The sequence below is a fragment of the Procambarus clarkii genome, unplaced genomic scaffold (assembly GCF_040958095.1).
Source record: "Procambarus clarkii isolate CNS0578487 unplaced genomic scaffold, FALCON_Pclarkii_2.0 HiC_scaffold_106, whole genome shotgun sequence".
In the NCBI taxonomy this organism is placed as follows: Eukaryota; Metazoa; Arthropoda; class Malacostraca; order Decapoda; family Cambaridae; genus Procambarus; species Procambarus clarkii.
This window is the reverse complement of record NW_027189139.1, coordinates 1717093-1727341: the sequence shown is the minus strand read 5'-3', so window position 1 is coordinate 1727341 and position 10249 is coordinate 1717093. Positions and strand designations below refer to the sequence as shown.

Sequence of the window (10249 nt, the reverse complement as noted above, 5' to 3'; positions counted from 1 at the left end):
TGGATGGGACTTGTATGTTTTATCAAATATGTACATAATATATGATTAAACATAATTGTTAATATGTAATAACTAATAATTTCTACTCCATTGTAACTTTTGATAATTACTTTAATATAATTAACTTTTAAAACGTAATAAGTTATGAATAGTGTGCTGGAGCTGCCTTAATACATTTTGCATGAGGCAGTTTAATCAGTTTGATTACAATGTTAAATACTGCACTAACTACTATTTTTCACAAACATGAATTAAAGAAAGCCAAGCAGGGTAGCAATTATTATATGGCAGCAATAATCGGTAAATATTGAACATTTTGTTTACATATGAGCATTACAGAGCAAATGTTTTCTTCAAAGCATAACGTCCTCCATATACCCATGACGGAAGTAATTTAAGAGGGATAACATTGATGAGTTTTTATTTTTATATGTAGTTATGAACTTGATTGATTAGTATGGTTGTGGTTAGCAGTAAAGATTTGACTGTGATACACATAAGGGGCATAACTGGCAGACCCCTCACAGTGTTCAAGAGAGAACTGGATAAGCACCTCCAAAGGATACCTTATCAACCAGGCTGTGACTCATACGTCAGGCTGCAAGCAGCCGCGTCCAACAGCCTGGTTGATCAGTCCGGCAACCAGGAGGCCTGGTCAACGACGGGCCGCGGGGACGCTAAGCCCCGGAAGCACCTCAAGGTAACCTCAAGGTAAGGTGATGCATGATGGTATGAAGGTCCCATTATGCAGTATGTAGTAGATACCACTTTGTTCACAATACAGTCCTGCAACACGGGCAGTACTGAGTAGTCTTCACGGACTTCTTACCTTATAATAATTACTTGTTCACAATACTCTCTCATGATGTAGAGAGGATTCCTTGGTGCATACTTTGGGTACTCCTTAAAAACTTTCTGCTTACTTACTCACATTCAATTGCCGCAAGATATTTCTACATTTAGTGCCACTGGAATTCCCATTTTTTGTGAACACAGAAAATTTAGAAAGTTCAGAACAGTAAAAGAAATAAGAGCATGATAGTTCTGAGAAATAGCTATCACCATCAAAGGGCACAATTTTCTCAACACTTTCCTGCTACACATAAGGGGCATAACTGGCCGACCTCTCGTGGTATTAGAAAGAGATCTTGATAAACACGTACAAAGAATACCTGCTCAATCAGGCTGTGATTCATACATCAGGCTGCAAGCAACTGCATCCAACTGGTCTAGTTGACTAAACCGACCGGGGAGCCGGTCGGCCGAGCGGACAGCACGTTGGACTTGTGGTCCTGGGTTCGATCCCAGGCGCCAGCGAGAAACAATGGGCAGAGTTTCTTTCACCCTATGCCCCTGTTACCTAGCAGTAAAATACGTACCTGGGTGTTAGTCAGCTGTCACGGGCTGCTTCCTGGGAGTGGAGGCCTGGTCGAGGACCGGGCTGCGGGGACACTAAAAACCCCGAAATCATCTCGAGATAACCAACTAGGAGGCCTGATCAGAGACTGGGCTGTAGGGACGTTGATCCTTAGAATTTCCACAAGGTAAGGTATTGTAGAACGATTGCTACACATGCAAGATTTTTGTGTATGATACCACTCGTTCCGATTTAACGGAGGAAACTGTTGCGTATAGATGGGTAGTGATCTTCATATCAAACATGTGATTAAATAGAAAGTGGCTACAAAAGGTCACTTAGTCTTGGTCTGCTTAGTATTGCTATTATCATTTACTGAATTCAGATGAATTTTCATCAGTAGAAAACTCATTCAAATCTAAATTGCTACGTATATTATTTTTCATTAAATAAGTTTTAATGAGCAGACTGGTCAGTCTAGTTTCCTCATAGCTCAATGCATGCATGTGTTCATCTGTATATGTATGTATACTATATAATTAATTTTGTATATATGCATATTTGAATGTTTACATACATATTGATACATGCTTGTGATCATGTATGTGCTCATATATATGGGCATACATTCAGATACAAATGGATATACTATACTGTGTATAAATATTCATAGTCGGTATTATGTGGAGAGTTTATGTACATTGTTGCCATGTTTTACATACAAATCTGAGGTCATCATAAACACTTCACTTTACCAATACTGAAGGTAGTTTGTATTCTGTATATACTAGTCTTGCATTATTATGTACTAGGTATTTTATGTATGTTAATTATAATGGGCATTTGAACATTTAAATTCATTGTTGGTAAAAAATGATCTGAGAATTGAAGATAATGAATATTAGAATTTGTTTAATTTTAAAATTACTCGGTATGTACATGCTGATGCGAACAATTTATTGCCTTAATGTAATGTGATCATATGATATAACAATGATTTATATACTTCATAGAAATTGTCTTGTTAACATTTGTGTTCTGATGCTAAAACTCGTCATCCATACCCCGAACAATAAATGTGCCAGTGACACTAAAGCCGGTCATCTGATTACAAAATTTTTGGTTTTCAGTTTCCGAGCTATTTTATTTGAATCGACCAGTTCGAAAAAGTATGAAAATTGCCGTTGTGTAAATACTGTACTGTGCTGTAGTTTTCTTGTATATAATCTTAGAGAATTCAGTTGAAAATATTTTGATACTAAATTCGTAGTTATACTAGTAATTCAACAAATTACTTAGAAAACGTGAAATGATTGTAAACATTTTTACATATTAGACAGATGGAACAAGTTAAGTGGTAGATGCCAAAACCAGTCGTTTCAAGGCAATACATGACAGAGTACTATGAAGATGGGACACCATGAGCATAGCTATTATGATGTAACAACACTTCAGTAATTACAGCATATGCAGTCACAATATTAAGCAGTAGTCCATGCCATCTAGGGAGCCGGTCGGCCGAGCGGACAGCACGCTGGACTTGTGATCCTGTGGTCCCGGGGTCGATCCCGGGCGCCGGCGAGAAACAATGGGCAGAGTTTCTTTCACCCTATGCCCCTGTTACCTAGCAGTAAAATAGGTACCTGGGTGTTAGTCAGCTGTCACGGGCTGCTTGCTGGGGGTGGAGGCCTGGTCGAGGACCGGGCCGCGGGGACACTAAAGCCCCGAAATCATCTCAAGATATAACTCGAGATATATCTATAAACCCCCACAGAAAAAAAATGGAAAAAAAAAGTGCTGCATTTGGTGCTTCAAAGCAAGTTTGTGAAACAGTACATTTGGCAATACAGTACTGTACTGTTTATTCACACTAATATAGATCTAATAGAATCTCTGATGTCTGAGCATTTTGTTTAATTGTATAATAAAACCAATACTGTATTAGGAAATAAAAACATTTAAAGCACTTTTTTTATATACATTTATGCACTTACAAATAGTTTATTCATTTTATACATTTCACCCTGCCAAATCCAGACCCTTGTACAATGGATCACTTCAAGCAATGGACTGAATCTTGCCACTGAGTTTTCCTCCAAAAACCAGATTTCTTGACAAAAGATCAAGATTCTGGAAGAGGGTGCAGTAATTGAAAGGTCTCAAAGTAATTTCCTTCAAATTTTGTCACCATTAAATGCATTACGTTAAATGCTTAAAAATAAAAGTTTAGAAATATTTTACTAACGTTTAACTATTATAAAGTGTGCAAATGAGTGCCATTTGTTTGAGGCATCTAAAGAGTGAGGACATGTGTACTGTGTTTATGTAAATCTGATTCCCTCATTACGCGAACATTTTCAGACTTTTCTTCTGATTATAATTATTTGAGAATTGAAGCCATGCCATGCAACAAGACAGGTTGCATACCAACCAGTCCTCGGGTTATCATAGTACTTGTCACAATGCTCATAGTTCCTATGATGCTAATGTTAAGTTTCCCTGTGGTAGATTTGCAGTTATTAGCTGTCACCAGGCACCAAGCCTTCCTAACGTACCATAGTATGTCCCATCCCGTAGATACCAGAATAGTCTGATCAATTTTGAACAATAATTGTAATTTTCCATTTCCACTTCCGGTGTCCTCGCCTAGTTGCGCTTGCAGGGGTCGAGCTCTGGTTCTTTGGTCCTGCCTCTCGACTGGTATACAGATTCCTGAACCTACTGGACTCTTATTATACAGTATCTACACTTGAAACTGTGTATAGAGTCAGCCTCCACCACATCATTGCCTAATGCATTCCACCTGTTAACCACTCTGACACTGAAAAAGTTCTTTCTAACATCCCTGTGGCTTATTTGGGTACTCAGTTTCCACCTGTGTCCCCTTGTTCATTAACCCTTCTTCAACCAGATACTCAAACGTCGGTATACTGGGGTAGCTCATTCTTATTGGGGCCTCGAAACCGATTTTCCTTATGTCGGAGTTGTTCAGAATGAAGGCTAGGTCAAATCTCGCTGGTTCATCGTTTCCTCTTGTCCTTGTGGGTTCCCTGACATGCTGGCTTAAAAAGTTTGTCGCCACTTCCAATAGTTTAGCCCTCATGTATCTTCACCTCGTGCGGTTCCTTGTTCTCCCAGTCTATCCTTCCGTAATATAAGTCCCCCATGATGAGCAGATGGGATCTATTTCTACAGGCAACAGAGGCTGCCCTCTTAATTATAGTGTTAACTGCCATGCTGCTGTTGTCATGCTCTTGCCTTGGTCTTGTCATTCAGTGGAAGGTTATATATCACTGCTACTACTACTACTCTTGGTCCTCCCATTGTTATGGTGCCTGTTATGTAGTCTCTGAAGCCCTCGCATCCCGGGATAACCATCTCCTTGAAACTCATTTCGTTCTCATAGTAGGGCCACTTCACCACCTCCACTTCCTTCCCTCTTTTCTTATTGCAGTGTAGTCCTGGGGAAATACCGCATTTGTTATGATTCCTGAGAGTTTTGTTTCTGTGAGTCCGATTACATCTGGGTTCACTTCTCTTGCATTCACTCATCTTGCTTGTAATCCTGTTTATGTTCAAGTATATCACCCTAAGAATGACTTTTTGTCCTTTCTCAATTTCTGTTGGTTCCCCTGAAGCAGGGAAACAGAGAGGGTCTGGAATGGGAGGGCTGAGGAAAGGGGGGCTGGAGGTGTGCAGGGGCTGGGAGGATCTGGTATGAGGAGGGAGGGAGGGAGCTTGGGGGGGGGGGGGAAATGGGAGAAGGGGAGGCTTGGGGGGGGGGGGTTTAGGAGGAGAGAGGCTTGGGGGATGGGGAGAAGGTGGGGCTGAAGAGGAGGGAGGGTTTGTGGCAGGGCTTAGGGGGGTGGGGGAGAAGGGAGGTCCTGGGGAGGGTGCCCTAGGTGGGCACCTAGTGGGAGCTGGCAGGGGTTATCTTGAGATGATTTAGGGGCTTTTTAGTGTCCCCGCGGCCCGGTCCTCGACCAGGCCTCCACCCCCAGGAAGCAGCCCGTGACAGCTGACTAACACCCAGGTACCTATTTTACTGCTAGGTAACAGGGGCATAGGGTGAAAGAAACTCTGCCCATTGTTTCTCGCCGGCACCTGGGATCGAACCCAGGACCACAGGATCACAAGTCCAGCGTGCTGTCCGCTCGGCCGACCGGCTCCCAGGGTTGGGGCAGGTAGGATGCCTTATTGGGTGGAAGGTAGGGGTGGTGCTTCTCTCACTGGCTGTTGAACTACTCATGAAGGGTTCCTCACTCCCCTGTGATTGCAGGGTTTGGGGATGTGGTTCCCCGATTCTTTTCTTTCTTCCTGCGCTCCCTCATTCTCTCGTCACTTGTAATATTCCTCTGCATGAATACTTTTTAGAACTTCAGTACCTTTGCTAGTCTGCTCTTCCTTGCCAACAATTCCTCTTTTGTGTTCTCGCTCGTGAATACTACCTTTATCAATCGGTCTCTGCCCTTGTACTGTCCGAGCCTGAAAACCTTTTCACTATTCTGGTCAGCCCTCTCCGTATTCACCCCTTGAAGGATCTCATTAACTTCGTTTTTGTCCTTGTCTCTCCTCTCCGCTGGACTGGACTCTGTTTGCTCCTTAATGCCTACTATTACTACTGCCCTTTTTTTTTTTACTCCATCAGCCTGCTAGTACATTTAGATGCTTCCTGAGAAGAAGCCACTTCCATGGTAACTTCCCTTACTGCAGACCTAACTTCAGGTATCTTTTTAAACAATTCTGCAAATGAGGGTTGTTTTGTAGAAGTCCCCTTTACAGGATTACCTCTACCGCATATAGGGTACACTAGATTACCACCCACAGGATGGGTAGGGGGACCAATACCGGTCACAGGAGGGGTATGGGATCCACAACCCACTCGGGGGGGGGGCCCCCCCCCATGGGATGAGAATAGGGACTAGAACACCTACAGAATGGGTATTGGGGTCCAATACTACCAGCACATGCACCCTGTTTTTCCATATGTAGCTGTATGTATTCTTTACCCCCATGTACTCTTCATCGGCATATGTGGCATCTGCCCTAAACGCTTGTGTAACAGTGGCTTTAGGTTTTGTATGTACTAGCTCTATCAATAAATCCATCAATGTTTGTATCTCACCTTGTATGTATGCACTTTACTTGAATAAACATTTTGATTTTGTTTTTTTGATGTACTCTTTATCCCCCACATTTACTCTGTACCACCCTGTGCTGTGTTAGGATCCCGGTAGTACAGATGGGTTTGTTCTCGACGCACAATCGAGAATTCCAGGTTCAAATGGTTGGGCACATTTCTTTTCACCTAGCAGTGATTAGGTACTCAGGAGTTAGTTAGCTTGTTGTGGGGGTTGCATCCTTGACGGGGTCAGTAATTCGGCCTTGATGAGGGAGGGGGGTGGACCTCGATGTAAGCCAAATGTGTATGAATACACATTGACAAGTGTCTAAATTTGTGCCACAAGCAGAAGTCAATAATTAGTACCTCGATACTGTAATGTACTGGATTTTGTCTAGTATTTCTTTCATAAATGAGATATTAAAAGTACTGTATCATGAATAATAGTTTCTCCCCTACAGCTTCTCTCAGTTGCCGTGCATTCCTCATTGTCTCCCCTAAATGAACTTCCCATTTTTCCAGCCAAACTGATTTTCTCACAGAGCATTGTGAACTGTGTTGTAAAATGTCCCTCTGATGGCACGTTAAAATTTTAAAAGAAGGAAATACTATCGTTTTGCTACTGTAGTTTCATTTATCCTGCTTTAGTATGAGAGTTTAACACAAACCACCCTGTCCAAATTACATACCATTGAAAAAAATAAACCATCCAGACTTTCATTCTAGTGCTACATGTCAACATTACTGTACATAAATTACATGGTACATGACAGCAAGTGAACTGATGTGTGTACAGATAAGAATGGGTGAGACCTAACTAGGTAACTCTAAAGTGCTACTGATATTGCAATGCCAGTGATAGCAGTGGAGTGTGAAAAATTTTTTTCTTTATTGTTTGGGGGAGGAAGATCCATTACATAGGCACTGGAACTTTTTCCAGGGACCCTGAAACAGTTGGATGTAGTCCGGAACAGTGCCAGGTGCTGTGTCTGGTTCTCTACAACACATTCAGGCTTTAGAGACCATTTTGAATATGCTTTCCTACCTATTCAAATAGTTACCTATTTACCTTTTCTACCTATTCATATGAAAACTAGTTACTGTCCTCTACATGTGCCTTTTCTACTTACTCAAATAGACACTATTCAGATAGGTATATTTTTACTTATTCAAGTAGGTCCTTTTCAACTTATTCGAGTAGTTACTTTTTCTACCTATTCAAATGTGTACTTTTCTACATATCCTTATGAGAACTAGATACTCTCATTTTTACATGTACCTATTTTACCTATTTAAATGGGTACTTTCTACGTATTCAAATAGGTATTTCTACCTATTCATATAGGTAATTTGCTACATATAAAAACTAGATACCTACATCTTCTACATCTGTGGGAATTTATTGCAACAAATTTGTTCATTTACATATTCAAATAGGTACTTTCTACCTATTCAAATAGGTAATTTCTACCTATTCAAATAGGTACTTTTCTAAATGAAAGTCTTCCACATTTGTTGGACTTTATTATTGCAAATCTGAGCATATTCTATCTATTTGGATCTACAACCTATTTAAATAGGTCCTACCTATTCAAATAGGTACTTTTCTTTCCTGATGAAATTAGACTTTTCCCACATTTGTTGGACTTTATTATTGCAAATCTGAGCATATTCTACCAATTTGGATCTACAACCTATTCAAATAGGTTCAACCTATTCAAATAGGTTCAACCTATTCAAATAGGTCCAACCTATTCAAATAGGTCCTACCTATTCAAATAGGTACTTATACCTATTCAAATAGGTACTTTTCTTTCCTGGTGAAATTAGAGTTTTCCACATTTGTTGGACTTTATTATTGCAAATCTGAGCATATTCTACCAACTTGGATCTACAACCTATTCAAATAGGTCCAACCTATTCAAATAGGTCCAACCTATTCAAATAGGTCCTACCTATTCAAATAGGTACTTATACCTATTCAAATAGGTACTTTTCTTTCCTGATGAAATTAGAGAGTTTTCCACATTTGTTGGACTTTATTATTGTAAATCTGAGCATATTCTACTAATTTGGATCTACAACCTATTCAAATAGGTTCAACCTATTCAAATAGGTTCAACCTATTCAAATAGGTCCTACCTATTCAAATAGGTCCTACCTATTCAAATAGGTACTTATACCTATTCAAATAGGTACTTTTCTTTCCTGATGAAATTAGAGAGTTTTCTACATTTGTTGGACTTTATTATTGCAAATCTGAGCATATTCTACCAATTTGGATCTACAACCTATTCAAATAGGTCCAACCTATTCAATAGGTCCTACCTATTCAAATAGGTACTTATACCTATTCAAATAGGTACTTTTCTTTCCTGATGAAATTAGAGAGTTTTCCACATTTGTTGGACTTTATTATTGCAAATCTGAGCATATTCTACCAATTTGGATCTACAACCTATTCAAATAGGTCCAACCTATTCAAATAGGTCCTACCTATTCAAATAGGTACTTATACCTATTCAAATAGGTACTTTTCTTTCCTGATGAAATTAGAGAGTTTTCCACATTTGTTGGACTTTATTATTGTAAATCTGAGCATATTCTACTAATTTGGATCTACAACCTATTCAAATAGGTTCAACCTATTCAAATAGGTCCTACCTATTCAAATAGGTCCTACCTATTCAAATAGGTCCTACCTATTCAAATAGGTCCTACCTATTCAAATAGGTCCTACCTATTCAAATAGGTACTTATACCTATTCAAATAGGTACTTTTCTTTCCTGATGAAATTAGAGAGTTTTCTACATTTGTTGGACTTTATTATTGCAAATCTGAGCATATTCTACCAATTGGATCTACAACCTATTCAAATAGGTCCCAACCTATTCAAATAGGTCCTACCTATTCAAATAGGGTACTTATACCTATCAAATAGGTACTTTTCTTTCCTGATGAAAATTAGAGAGTTTTCCACATTTGTTGGACTTTATTATTGCAAATCTGAGCATATTCTACCAATTTGGATCTACAACCTATTCAAATAGGTCCAACCTATTCAAATAGGTCCCAACCTATTCAAATAGGTCCTACCTATTCAAATAGGTACTTATACCTATTCAAATAGGTACTTTTCTTTCCTGATGAAATTAGAGTTTTCCACATTTGTTGGACTTTATTATTGCAAATCTGAGCATATTCTACCAATTTGGATCTACAACCTATTCAAATAGGTACTTATACCTACTCAAATAGGTACTTATACCTACTCAAATAGGTACTTATACCTACTCAAATAGGTACTTATACCTACTCAAATAGGTACTTATACCTACCTCAAATAGGTACTTATACCTACTCAAATAGGTACTTATACCTACTCAAATAGGTACTTATACCTACTCAAATAGGTACTTATACCTACTCAAATAGGTACTTATACCTACTCAAATAGGTACTTATACCTACTCAAATAGGTACTTATACCTACTCAAATAGGTACTTATACCTACTCAAATAGGTACTTATACCTACTCAAATAGGTACTTATACCTACTCAAATAGGTACTTATACCTACTCAAATAGGTACTTATACCTACTCAAATAGGTACTTATACCTACTCAAATAGGTACTTATACCTACTCAAATAGGTACTTATACCTACTCAAATAGGTACTTATACCTACTCAAATAGGTACTTATACCTACTCAAATAGGTACTTATACCTACTCAAATAGGTACTTATACCTACTCAAATAGGTAC

At 39.1% G+C, this 10249-nt stretch overlaps 2 long non-coding RNA genes across 2 annotated transcripts; one reads left to right on the top strand and one right to left on the bottom strand.

The window, feature by feature from the left end:
• Window positions 1-7987: 7987 nt before the first annotated feature.
• On the bottom strand, window positions 7988-9059 carry LOC138360290 (uncharacterized). Its single transcript, XR_011226273.1, has 2 exons — window positions 8938-9059; window positions 7988-8789 (listed from the first exon to the last, which is right to left on the bottom strand). It is a non-coding gene; the product is annotated as an uncharacterized lncRNA (long non-coding RNA).
• LOC138360289 (uncharacterized) lies at window positions 8113-8760 on the top strand. The gene is made up of 3 exons (XR_011226272.1): window positions 8113-8185; window positions 8409-8576; window positions 8615-8760. It is a non-coding gene; the product is annotated as an uncharacterized lncRNA (long non-coding RNA).
• Window positions 9060-10249: the final 1190 nt, after the last annotated feature.